Consider the following 14,143-nt stretch of genomic DNA (forward strand, 5'->3'; position numbering starts at 1 on the left):
TAGTATATATGAAGGTTCATTCATGGTATAGCATGTATTAATATACCATTTCTTCCTACTGACAAGTAATATATCCTTTATCGTGTACCGCCCATTGTTTCTCCCACGCATTAACTGATGAACGTTTGAATTGCTTTTATATATATATATTTTAAAAAAGATAATACAAATGCTTTATTTAACAGTTGCAGGTCATCCCATGGGTCAAGTGGTGGAGATCCAGGGCCCAGCAGCAAGGTCAGTGCAACCTCCTAGCTGACTCCAATAGGGTGAGCACGTCACCCTCCTCAAACCGGGTCCTTGATGTCCCGGGACGATAGAGTGGCTGGTGTCATCCATAAATCCTGCGCACACCTGTGTGCACTGTCCCTGGGAACCTGTCCTGCCCAGCACTTTGGTTACACGAGCTGCACACGGCTCGTGTCCATGATGGCGGCGATCTGGTAGAGACACTTTTACAGTTTTGCTATTATGAATAAAACTGATGAGCACTCTTGTTCTAGTTTAGGAATGGACCTACTTACTTCTTTTAGGAGTAGGGTTGCAGTTGATTGGTTATATAGTCCAGGGAGCTGAATTGTATCAAAGGATCTTAGGAGACAACAACGGTGTCTGAGTTCACTTGGCTTCAGCCCTCTGGTCTGATGAGCTGGCTAGCAGCAGATTGTAGCCATTTTGTTTGTCTAGGAAGGACTCCACTTTCATTGTTTTGATCGATACAGGATTATTACTCAATTTTTTTTTTTTTTTAAAGCTCATTGCTTTTGTCATTCCACTCCCTCAAGGCTCCCACTGTTTCCAGTGAAAAGTACTTGTAAGTCTTACTGGGGAATCCTTTTGTTTTGTTTTCTGCAGAACCAAGGGATCCAGTCCCTTTTCTGGCCTCCTCAGGTACACATATGGACACACAAACAAAAATTGAAACAAATGTTCTCTGAAAAAAAAGGCGGTGGAAGAGATGGCTCAGCAGTTTTACACTCTGCTGGCCTCCTAGGGTACCAACCCACACATATGCTGTATGCACAGGCATACACACAGACATTAATAAATAAAAACTTTAAAAAAGTGAAATATGCACTCCCAGAGCTATAAGGCATTGTCAAACACTGGAGTACGTCTTTACCAATGATCTAACACCCAATTGAGGAAGAGCTCAGGTTAAGATTTTTATTTTCCTTCCTCATTTTTGAACTCTCAGTTGCTTTTCCAATTTCCAAATTACTGTTAAGCACATACTAGCATTAAGTACATTCCTTAGCACAAATGTCACAGTGAATACAAAACCTGTCCTCTTACCTAGAGCATATGGTTTTAACAACAACAGTGATAATTTTTCATGTACCACAGATGAACAGTTTGGCTTGTACTTTTTTTTTTTTAATGAATTCAATCTGTTCTTGGTCCCAAGCTTGTAGTATGATTCTTTCTGTCTGAATGGCTCTCAAAAATGAAATGAGATGCTTCTCTTTATCAACAAGGGTACTGAAATTTTGGAAGACACGGGAACAGACGGAAGCACTCGGTTCTGGGAGCGAAAATTACATATGGATAGAATCCCAGTACAATGAGCTTCACTGGGGTTTTCTACTGAGCCATTAGCTCTTGCTTGACTCCAAGGGCTTCTCACCATATCCCGAAGGAAACAAGGAAATGCAGGTTTTTAGTTTTTCCAGAAAACAAATATTTTGCATTTTCAGCCTCTTTAAGTTTCATACAGGGCATTCTTCTGCCAAAAATAATGATCATGCACTTGTAAGACCAAGTCTCTGTGCCCCTGAGTTGTGAGTGTGTATACATATCTCTGTATATACAGTGAGATCCCATAACCATCATATAAGTGTGAATATGAATAAAAATGAGTTAGGGATGCCCGTTATCCTCACTGAGTTGATTTATAAAAGGCTTAAAAATCTAATTCATGTCATCTAACCTTTTGGAAGATTTCATTTATTTCTTTGTACGTACGCGCGTGTTCATGTATGCGCTCACATGTACACGCACGTTGGTAGACATTGTTGTCCGTGGTAGTGGATACATGCAGACACCAGAAGAGGGCATCCGATATTCTCCTCTATGACTGCTAGTTCCTTTGAGGCGGGGTCCTGTCTAGGCTGGAAGCCAGAAAGACCCAGCCATCCTCCCGTGTCCTCCCACCTTGGAGCTGGGGTCAAAGCCATTATCTCCGCTCGCGTTATTCGAATGCCAGGATCCATGAGCTCAGAGCAAGCGCTCTTAACCCCTAAGCCATCTTTCTAGCCACTTGTTTTATCTGATTTTTAAATATCATGGAAGCTACCTGCTATAAGATGGCTTGGCCAAAATATTCTAAACAGTGTAGCTCACTGTAAGCACAAATCTGTAAATTTATTACAGAGGCACAATAAAGATCACCAGGTGTCGCTTGATTTGGAAGATGTCACTGTAAAAGGTGAGCACACACGTGATCAAAGAAAAAAAAAAGAGGGAGAGAGAGGTTGGTTTGTTTTACAAAGCAGGCCAAAATATGGACGGTGCCAAAATATTGACGGTGCCAAAATATTGACGGCCCAGTTCTCCTTGTGAATACTCTCAGACCCCTTCAGAGTGCAGCGAATTGAAACGCCACAGTCATTCTGCATACCTCTATCCATGACAACTCTTCCAGTGGCTGAACCAGGCCTCTACCCACCCACATGTGAGCAATCATCTCAGGGTGGGAACCAAATTGCCCCATCAAGCAAGAATAATTTCCTGGACTCAGCTGGCCCCCTGCTTGAGTTAATGACCAGCCAAGCCACCAAGGCTGTTTGAAGATGCATCTTTTTTCTCCTCGCATTTAATCCTGGGGCTGTTACTACCGAAGACAGGGCTCCAGGCAGCGGCACCTCTGTTCCTAATCAGTACAGTCACCCTGAATACACTCTTTTCCTACTTCATCAAGGCTCGTCATTCGCTCTTCTTGAGGTAGTGGATGGCCCAGCCTGGTTTGCTGGAACCTGAAGAATCAGGTCCATGGTTTGAGACTCTGGAAACAGCAAGAGAGGATATGCAGCCTTCGGAGAAGATGAAGCGTGTGATATATAGCCATCAGGTTCTCTCTCCATCCCAAGCACTCCAGGATGGTCAGCCTGAGATTTCAACACAGGCCTCGGAAAGGCATGAGACTTAATATATATGAATTCTTTACTTCTAAGTTTTCTGTGTAATATTTTCAAGTTGCAGTTGGGCGGGCCTCAGAGTAGGCACAGAACACACCCAGCCACCAAATTCTCAGCAAAACTAGATCTTATTACAAGTTGGGGGACTGGGGCTGCCCATGGCAAAGACAGTAGCAGATATTTCTGTACCAGAAAAAAAAAAATTTTTTTTAAGAAGAAAAAGGTGAAGTCTGTTCGAGGATGTGTTGGTTGGTCCTGATTGGACATATTAGCCAAATAATATTTTTTTTTTCTTGAGACAGGGTTTCTCTGTATAGCCTTGCCTGTCTTGGACTCACTTTGTAGACAATGCTGGCCTCGAACTTGCAGCAATCCACCTGACTCTGTCTCCCAGAGTGCTAGGATTACAGGTGTGTGCCATTGCGCCCTGCTCAAATAATAAATTTTGATTGGTGTACCTTGTGGTCAGGCATAAGAAAGTGGCCAAATAAAGGAGCAGAATTTGGTGGCTAGCTTTGGGACCGTGGACGTGCCTAAATAAGGGAATCTAATAGCTTCAGCAAGGGAGAGGGAAGCCAGGAAGGCAAGATCTGCCAGCATCATGTTTGCAAAGCTTGGGCCTGTTAGAGCGCCCTTCAGTAGTCAATGGTAGGTGAGTGAAATCAGAGAAAGCCCAGTTTGACGTGAGGGGAAGGAGTTGTACAAATGCAAGCTGAATGAGAGTCATTCCAGGGCTGCCAGAGAAGAGGCATCAGGCCCTTTCCTGTTCAGTTGCCTTCGAAGCCTTTGCTCGTCCATCATTGGTTAGGACAGTTATCTGTGCCCCAGACACTGCCGACATTCACCATTGACACCATGACTCCTGGACTTGTCCATTCTCTTGCTGCTCAGGGCTGGCTAGATCTCCTGATTCTGCCTTAGCCGTCCTCAACTGCCCCATTACTGATAGCTGTTGAAGCAGAAGAAAAGTGTGGAGTGTGAGGTCCTTACACTGATCCTTATAAAATTAGCGCTTGAGAAAAACAGATCGACAAAGAGGAAGGCTGGACCTTCCCCCTTTTCCACACCTTCGCAGGACAGCTACAACCAGCCCACACTGCTGGTTTTAGTCAAAGACGCTCCGGAGGCTCTGAGACTACCCTAAGGCGCACTACAATTCTAACGTACGCCATCTCTGTGCTGGGAACAGAAGGCCATAAGGAGCAGCTTATGTTTAAAAAACATGTTGCTGATGTGGATATCCGATGAGTCAGCTCAAACACGGTTGATGTTGGACATCTGGGGACCATGAGTCAGCACGGAATGGCTGACACTGGATGTCTGAGGAACCCCAAAGTTGACGAAGATGTAGTCTGTTGTGGAATTTCCTGTAGGTATGGTCTTGAGGTCGGGAGTCTCCGTTAGAGCTCTTCCTGGACCTTCACCAACCTGCCCACGTGCTGACCTCCAGGTAGCCTGTGAGCGGGTCTGTATGTGTGTGGCTGTGCCCACCTGCATGCCTGGTGCCTGCTGAAGGCTCTCTGCCGAGCAACCCGTAAACCTGTGAATAAAGCATGGCTTCCCACGATTCCTGAAATATCTTCAACACCCCCCCCCCCAGGTCTCCCAGAATTCTCCTCTCTTGGCTTCACACCCTGGATGGAGTGTTTAGATGCCAATAAGACATGTGACACATATAACAGAGAGAGCATGCGTGGAATAACCTGAACTATGCCAATAAGTAAAAAAAGCTCTGTCAAGGCAGCAACCTTATACAGTGGGGCCATATTCCCCACTCCAGCCCTCTTCTTCTCCTGGAAGTGTGATCTTTCTCTCCCTTTTCGTGCTATCTACTGTCTCTGTCCAATTCTTTGTTCCGGGTAATACAAGATCCCACAACCCTCTTCAGAGATGCTCCCTAAACCCGGCTCTTAGCCAGGGGTGACACTGTCTTTGGGAAGGAAGAGGAGGTATAATTTTCACTCTATCCATCACAAGCATCCTTCATAACTGGGATTCCCTGAGACGAAAAAGATTAACAGGAGAAAAACAAATAGAAGTTTATTAGCATGTAAATGTCACGTACACATGGGAGAAAAATACAAAGAAACACATAAATCTCTAGAGTAGAATGCAAAGAAAGGGTTTAAGCCTCAGGGTTAAATAGTTTCCTTGTCAAAAACAAAGGAAGACTTGGTATGTGGAAAGGTCCTGTTTAAAAAAAAAAAGAATGGCTAAGAAATAGGCAGGAAGGTAGCTTAAACAAAGGTAAGGTTTGCTACACATAGTTCAGTCAAGCTTTCTTCAAGTCCCTGGAGATCTTGTTATCATTTTCTTCCTGCTACAGAAAAGGAAATTGCCCTGCAAATGGAAATCTCCTTTTTACATGTAAATTTTTCCTACAAAAGAATAGTTTCTCAGAGCTACAGCCTGTGTCAGAACCGTCTCAAGATAACCAGCTCAAAATAATTAATGTACCAAAGAGGCATATTCTGCCATATCGATTCTCTTTTCTACAGCTGTGTGGAGGCTGTGTTCCCAGCCCTCCCCTCACCCACACTTGCTTTTTCCACTCTTCTCTTTCTTCCTTTATCCCTTCTCCCATTGCTTTCTCTCTTTCTTTTCTTTTTATTAGCCAACATTCTGTGGCTGTGACAAATAACGATTTAAAGGAATAAACACATTTTTTGGCTTAGAAGTTCAGTCTTTGGTCATTTGGTTTAGGCAGAATATCACGGGATGGGACAAAGCTGTTCCTGTCACTGTGGTGTGTGTGTGGAGAGAGAAAGAGAGAGAGAGACAGAGAGAGAGAGAGACAGAGAGAGAGAAACAGGGAGAGAATTTATCAAAGGATGTAGCCTTTCATGGGTCCAGAGCCCTCATGATCCAATTGCTTTCCAAAGCGCTTACCTTTGTATGCTTCTGTCTTAGACATCAAGCTGTTAACATGGGTCTTTAGGGAACATTTGAGATCAAACCATAGCACCCGTCTTCATTCTTTCTCCTCATTCAGGAGTCTTTCTTGAGGACGTACTATGTGTAAGCTACTATGCAAGACACATGGAATTTATGAATAACATTAAGAGTCCCACTTGTTGGAGCCTATATTTTAGTGAAGAGAGTTAGACAACAAAGAAATAAGCAGAAACAAATGTCTAGAATGTCATAAATAAGGACATTTAAGTGAGACTCAGGGTCTCCAGTTTGGGGGAGTACATAATGGTTCATAGTATGAAAAAGAAACAGTTGGGCTAGGCAGGACAGCAAAGTTTTGCAGAGACCAAAGCTGGTACAGTTTGGTGCTCACTCTTAAAAACTGAGAATTAAGAGAGAGAGAGAGACTATTCCCTAAAATAAATGTTTATTTAGTAAGAGACTTAGGCTATCTGAAGAAGCCAGAGCACCGAACATTGATCAGAATGAGAAAAGACTACAGCGCTGGCGGTGCTAGTCCCCAGCCTTAGATTAAATGGTTTACTAGAAGGTATTCGGGCAGACTTCTTAGTCCTAACTGCCATCCCGCTCCATCATCTACAATTGCTGGCCTCTGTCCATGCACACAGGGTCAGTTCAAGCCTCAAGGCTCAGATAAATCTGCCTCCGCAGTCAGCTCAGTGAGAGGAGAGATGTGTTCAGGACCAGGAGGAGAGGAGTTCGCCAAGAATATAGCTATCCCGAGGAAGCGTGTTCCAGAAGGAGGGAGGCTGACAGAACAGATTCCTTATACAGCCCTCAAGTGTGCCAAAAGACTGTTCTGCTGTTCATGGGAACTCTCCCTGCCCCTCCTCCTGTTTCTCCCCCTCTTCCCCTTCTTCCTTCCTTTCTTCTTTTTCTCCTTTTCCTCCTCCTTTTTCTCTTCATTCTTCTTTCTTCCAGACAGACACCCACAAAGTAGCCCCCATTAGTCTGGCACCTAATCCTCCTAACTTCTGGGCTTGGGTCCGATTCACACAATTAACAAGAGAGAAGGCTTGTGATGTCCACACAGTTCATAATCTCCCCCCGCCGCCCGCCGCCCCCCGCCCCCCGACTAACTTGGATAGAAAGGAGGACACATGCCGTTCTGGAGAAAGCCCCTCAGTATGTGTTTGTGTGCCCCTCAAATGGCACACCCTGCTCATGATCTTCTTCCCGGTGTGCTGAGAAGTCGTTTACGAAGACTGTGTTGGTCTGCTTTAGAAAAGAAGTTACTTGAGGATTGATAGGTGCTGCTGGGAACATGACTGACTTTGGTTGCAGAAGTGCATGTCGTCTGTCTGTCATGAGCTGGGTGGGTTTCCCCAGGGCTGGTATGATTGGGAAGTTCAAGTGCTGCAGACCTGATCTTTGGTACGTCAGCACTGAGGTAGTGGAACCTTTAATAAGGGGGTTTGTGTGACATGAGGAGCCCTTGCAGCCCACTGAGAGCTCTTCCCACTGTACCATGGGTGCTTTTCCTCCATCCCTCAATTTCCTTCTCCCCACCTCCACCTCCTCTCCCCACTTCTGTATCTACAATGAGGTAAAGAAGCTCCTTTGTCTCATACTCTCACTGCCGTGATGTCCTTCCCAAGCATGCAAAGCTAAGCATGCATGAACGGAGCCCTCCGAAGCGGTAAAAGAATAAGTCTTTTCCCTCCTAACTTGTTTGTGTCAGGCGGTTTAGTCACTGCTATGCAAAAGTAACCTTGCCAGGAGCTGAACAAATGGGGATGCCGGCTTCCTGAACTGTGACCTGAAGAGTTTTGCTCTTTGAAGTGTGCCCAGTTCAGTATTTGCATAGAGCCCCAGAAAACGGAACTAGACTGATAACCAAATGGGGATGTAACAGAGGCCACCACCCTTTTATCCTTTGAATCTCTGGAAGTCAAATCTCTGTTTCTGACATTTTCTCTGATATTTGTTTACTTACTTACTTACTTACTTTAAGAATTAAGTTAGCATATGTAACAGTAGACATTATAGCATTTGATCAAGAGCTTTTTAGGGTATTCTCCTCCCCACCCAACCCTTGCCTCCCAGTGTTTCGCCTGCTCTGTAGCCTCCCCAGCCTCCGTTCTGTTTTCATTCCACCCTTTGCCCTTCCCACCTCCTCCCTCAGCACCTCCCTTCCTCTCCTCCCTTCCTCTCCTTTCTCATTGTTCTGGACTTTACCCACATCTACACCAGCTCATTTTGCATTGGTTTTGATTTACCTTTTCCTTTCAGTCTAACTGTTAGTTCACAAATTGCAGAAGTGCAGATGCTGCCCGACACTGACTAACTATGGCCACACAGATTGTGAATCTTGCAGCCCAAAATAATGACCATGAGCTGAGGCTAGGTTAGCGCTCCTGAGGTAAATCTAAGGAAGAACTCTGTTTTGGTTTTTGTTTTTGTATTTGTTTTTCCTCAGCTTAACTAACTCCACGGGGCCTTTTCTTTAACTAGGTGGCGTGATGACACTTTGTAGCCTTCACTCCGCTGGCCTCTGCTTTCTGCTCATCCATGTCTCAATTCCCTTGATTGACTAGGTCAAGCAATGCCTTTATTGACTGCAAGTGCTTCAGGCTCCTAGGAGGCATATGCTTGGACCCTTCTTGCTGCCATTCCAATCTTGCTGTAATTAATGCCAACTACACCCACCTCGCCTTTTGCTGTTAGGTTCTGCCGCGTGACCTCTGTTAGTTGAGCACTCTCTTTCCCACTGACACTGTGGAGGCTTTCTTCATACGAGCCTGTCTTGTCAACTCCAGCCTCCAAAAGGCAATCGCTATTCAGCTTCTGACATAGTGTGGCTATGGACTGTCCCCCGGCAGCCTGGCGCCAAACCTGTGGTGGTCTTCAGAGGTGGTGGAAACCCTAGGAGGTGGGGCCCAGTGGAAGGAGACCAGACCAGCGGGCATGTACTCTTGGTGGGAATGAATGGTGGGCCTCCAGCCTCTCTTCTCTTCCTCTCCCCTCTGTGCTGACACGAATAGTCTTCCTGGCCACACAATGCCATATCATGTGACCTTGCCCAAAGACAATAGGGCCGAGTGACGGTGGACCAAACCTCTGCAGCCATGAGCTCCAAAGAACCTTTTCCTCACAGGTTGTGTGCCTCAAGTGTTTCATACAGTGACCAAATTCTTCCTAGAAAGTTCCTTATCATCCCAGTAAACCAGGTCTTCTTTGTGTGCTCAGAGAAACACATAGAAACAGAATCAGCCTGTGAACCTTTCATTCCTTTTTGGTACTCTGTTGTGTCATTTTTATAGTCTCACTTAATTACCAAGGGCAATTATTTCCCCCACTCCCTCAAAAACTGTTTTAGCAACATATCAAAACTGGAATGTAGATGTCCTCATCAAGAAATCCAAACCTGAGCCACAGAAAGTACTCCTCTATTTATAAAAAAAAAAATTCTCTTACAGCCACGGCTTTCCATCTGGAGTGGCACTCGGATTCTTGCCCACAGCCCCCTAACTGATATTCTTAACTTTAATATTGACTCCTTCCAACTTATGTTTAATTGACTAATATTGACTCCTTTCAACTCCTTTATGTTGCTGTTAGATTATGTTTTTAATTTTTTTTTTTCCCTGTGGTGGTTTGAAAAAGAGACTCATATATTTGAATGCTCTATCACCAAGGAGTGGCACTATTTGGAAGGATTAAAAGGAGTAGGAGGCGTGGCCTTGTTGGAGGAAGATTTACTTTCATTAAATTTTTAAATAAAATAATTATAAGCAGAAGTTGAAGCATTTTCTATTATTATTATTTTACAATGCATTCACTTTGTATCCGGGTTGCATCCCCCTGCTTCATCTCCTCCCAGCCCCACCCTCCTTTTCTCTTTCCTCCCTCTCCCCCTCTCCTAGTCCATTGATAGGGGAAGTCCTCCTCCCCTACTATGTGACCCAAGCCTATTAAGTCTCTTCAGGACAGCCTGGATCCTCTTCCTCTAGGGCCTAGTAAGACTGCTTATGGGCTATGTCTGAGCAGGGGGTCCAGGTCCTCTCTATGCATGGTCCTTGACTGATGCATCAGTCTCCATATCAAAGCCCAGATATTTGGCTTTGTTGCTCTCCTTGTGGAGCTCCTGTCCCCTTCAGGTCTTCCTATCTACCTCTTCTTCCATACGACTCCCTGTGCTTGGCCCAGAGTTTGGCTATGAGTCTTTGCATCTGCTTCCATGTTCATAGCAGCTTTATTTGTAATAGCCAGAATCTGGAAACAACCTAGATGTCCCTCAACCAAAGAATAGATACAGAAGCATTTTCATTTTGTATTATTTTTTATGAATTTTTTATTTTTTTAATATTAGTTACAGTTTATTAACTTTGTATCCCAGCTGTATCCTACTCCCTCATTCCCTCCCACCCTTCCTCCCTCATCTCCTCCCTGCTCCTTTCCAAGTCCACTGATAGGGGAGGTCCACCTCCCCTTTCATCTGACTCTGGTTTATCAGGTATCTTCAGGACTGGCTGCAAAGTCCTCCTTTGTGGCCTAGCAGGGGGCTGTTCCTCAAAGAGCCCGCCATTGAGTTCCTGTCAGAAATAGTCCCTGTTCCCCTAACTAGTGTACCCACTTGGATATCGAGCTACCAAGGGCTACATCTGAGCAGGGGTTCTAGATTATATCCATACATGGTCCTTGGTTGGAGAAACAGTCTCATAAAAGACCCTTGTGCCCAGATATATTTGGTCCTTGTGGAGCTCCTGTCCTCTCCAGATCATATTTCATTTTATATTCTAAACAGCTACTTAATATAATTATTTTAGGTAATGATGCATACAGAGAATATTTAAAAAAAAAAAAAAGATAAAATCCAGCCACTCGGGACAGCAGATCCCTGTCCCACCATCCACAGTGCTGAACCATCCCTGAACACTACTTTGTAATGCTGTTTTCAAACCCTTGAGTGCTGGCTATTTATTATTGAGTCCCCATATTTATGAAATGAAAGAAAAAGAGATTGAGCATCATATTTATAGCATCCCAGTGCTTACATGTTATTCCACATAACCGAGCAAAGTGTTCACATCTTCCACACTGAAGGAACAAGCTTCTTTTCCATGAAAAGCCAACTGACAATACAAAGCTGTGGAGGACTTGGGCAAGTCTTCTCTTCTGAGAATAATTTCATTCTGCAAACCAGGCAGGGAAATGTTTTGCAAAGATGCTTATCATCACGTTTCCATAATGTAGTAACTTTATAACCAAGGATGACTGAAAACAGGAGCAGGAATTTCTGTCAAGTATTGTAGTACAATGATGAAGTTGTGAGCCCCAGGAACGGAATGCTAGCAGGAACCCGGTCCTTCTGTGGCTGCTGGCGGTTAGATATGGATGTTCGGTTCTGCCTTGAGGACGATGTGGTTACTCTGTGAAGTATCAGCCGCTGTTGTCACAAATCACTGGTTCAGATGAGTTCCATGAAGATTATTGATGCTGCAGTACTTGTTACATAAACGATGAGAGGCTTTGTCCTCTTTACAACTCCGGCTAAGCTACGCTTCAAATGAGCGAGCGCAACTTAGGAAGCCAGAGTGATGCCAGTGCTGTTGAAAACTGGCTAAGTTTTTCAGACACGTAAAAATATGTTGAGAAGGTAGAGCAGCATCTGCTATTGACAGCTGTACTCTAAAGCCATTGGAAAACTTAAGCCAGGATAGTATCTTCATGTAGACCATATTTTTGTTTCAATTTAAGCAACTATTTTTATTGTTTAATCAACAAATTGTGGTAAAATTGTGTATATTTATGCCACAATGTTTTGATATATGTGTATGTTGCAGAATGGCTAACCCTAAACATTTACTAGGCGTCGCCTCATACGCTTGCTATGTTTGTGTGTGTGAGCACATACAATGCATCCTCAGCACGCTTTATGTATATAATATAAAGATGTGAACTGAACTGTAAAAATTATTATGTGTATGTCTGTGTTCATGTGTGTGCAGGGCCATGTGTGTACACAAGTATGTAGAGGCCACGGGACAATCTTGGGTGTCAGTTCTCAAGTGATACTCATTTTTTTTAATATATAAGGTCTCTTTTTGGCCTGGAACTCACTATATCACATGGAATAGCTTGTCAGTGAGCCACCCAGTGCTGGCTTAGAAGCACACCTGACTCTGTCTTTCTGTCTGTCTGTCTGTCTATCTATCTATCTATCTATCTATCTATCTATCTATCTATCTATCTGTCTGTCTGTCTGTCTGTCTGTCTGTCTGTCTGTCCGTCCGTCCGTCCGTCCGTCCGTCCATCCATCCATCCATCTATCTATCTATCTATCTATCTATCTATCTATCTGAGACAGGATTTCTCTGTGTAGCTCTGCCTTTCCTGGAACTCACTCTGTAGACCAGGCTGGCTTTGAACTGAGAGATCTGCCTGCCTCTGCCACCTTGGTGCTGGGATTAAAGGTGTGTGTCTCCACTGTCCAGGGACTTTTTTTTTGAACCATACTTACATCTTCGTGCTTGCAAGGCAATTACTTTACTGACTGAGCTATCGCTCTGGCTCAGTTTTATTTTCAAGGCAGGATCATATTGTGTAACCCAGCTACCCTCAAACTAGCAAATCCGCCTGCATCCCCCAAACATTACCGAGCATTCAGGTAGTGACCTCTACACTAAGTTGCAGAAGAACTCTTGAACTTACTCTGCTGTGTAACTGAAATTTTGTCTCCTCTGAGCAATGCTTCTTTAACTCCCTTACTCCTGATCTCTGGTTACAAGCTCTGAAGACCATTTTAAAACTTCCTGTTTCCTTTTTAAAACAATACATTTCTGCTTATCTGGTACAATAAAAAGTGAATGTCTGATTGTGGCTATCGGGGCCATTGTTAAATCGGATACTATAAATTATATGTTAAAAGTTTTCTTCAATTTAAATGTTAATACAGAATTCCAGGGATTCAATGCAATCTGTTAAAGTGGCACGATGGATGAAAATGGGAAAAGGGCTACATAGTGAAGTCTGAGGGATTTGGGTTTCCCTGAAGAGCAACTGGGAGCTATCAAGAGATCTAAGCAGGGGGAAAGGAGAGAGTATCATTTGCATATTAAGAACATCATTCCAACAACAATGTAAAGAGTAGATTCACAGTCTCCCAAAGAGGGAGATATTTTTGGAAATTTGTTGAAACTATTGGACTATTAGCGAAAATCATTAAAAGCAAAGATGGAGAGAGGAGAAATATTTAAAAGCCATTTCGCTTATAGAATCAAGGCACTTACTGAGAGAAAAAAGAGAGAAAAAGAGAGGGAGAGAGAAAGAGAAAGAGAGAGAGACAGAGACAACAGCAGTAACAACAATAAAGTTGTTTGTTGTCTCAGAGAATTCCAGAGGGAGTGTGTGGTGTGCTGTGAGGTAAAGCCACGATCCTGATGCTTGTGGGAATGCAGGATGAAGAACACTGAAAGGTTTACGATGAATGCACACTTGCTCGGAGCGTGAGGGCATCTTTCAAGTTGAGGTGCCCAATGGATAGACGCATAGCTGGTTTTGAAGCTCTGGGTTAAATTTTGGCTCAAGGCATATGCTTGGGAATCATCATTGGTAGCTGATGTCAAGGGAAGAATCCCCAAAGAGAGTGTGGAGTGAGGCTAGAGCCAGGCAAAGGCTCCACGGGAAGGTATTTGAATAACAGAAGAAAAGGAATTTTGAAAGGAGAATAAAACTGAGGAGCCAGAGAGGCCAGAAGGAAACCAGAACAGGGGTATCACGGAGCTGGTGCAACAATAGTTTGAAAAGTGGAATACATTCTACACTGAATAAAAAGAATGGAGAGCCTGTGTCTACTCCAGTGCCACTTTACCAATTAAAATTTCACTTTATTCCACATATAATAGCTATTAAATATAAATGAATGTTTAAATAAATACATATAGCTGCATTTTGTAGATATCCTTGGCAATTACGCCCATGGAAGGTATATTGTTCCTTTTGTATTCTGTGGTGGTGCCAGAGGCATTCTTTCCACTTGTGCTGGAAGAAAAACCCAGAACCATATAAAGTAACTATTCCTGAGATTTCCCTGTGTAGACATGAAATTTTACGCTATAGAAATGAACTCT

The 14,143-nt window shown here is 43.8% G+C and overlaps 1 pseudogene; it reads right to left on the reverse strand.

The window, feature by feature from the left end:
- Positions 1-238: 238 nt before the first annotated feature.
- LOC129666460 (40S ribosomal protein S28-like) lies at positions 239-428 on the reverse strand (annotated as a pseudogene).
- Between the last annotated feature and the right edge of the window lie 13,715 nt (positions 429-14,143).

Source organism: Psammomys obesus, unplaced genomic scaffold (genome assembly GCF_907164565.1).
Source record: "Psammomys obesus unplaced genomic scaffold, mPsaObe1.curated_primary_1811, whole genome shotgun sequence".
Classification (NCBI taxonomy): Eukaryota; Metazoa; Chordata; class Mammalia; order Rodentia; family Muridae; genus Psammomys; species Psammomys obesus.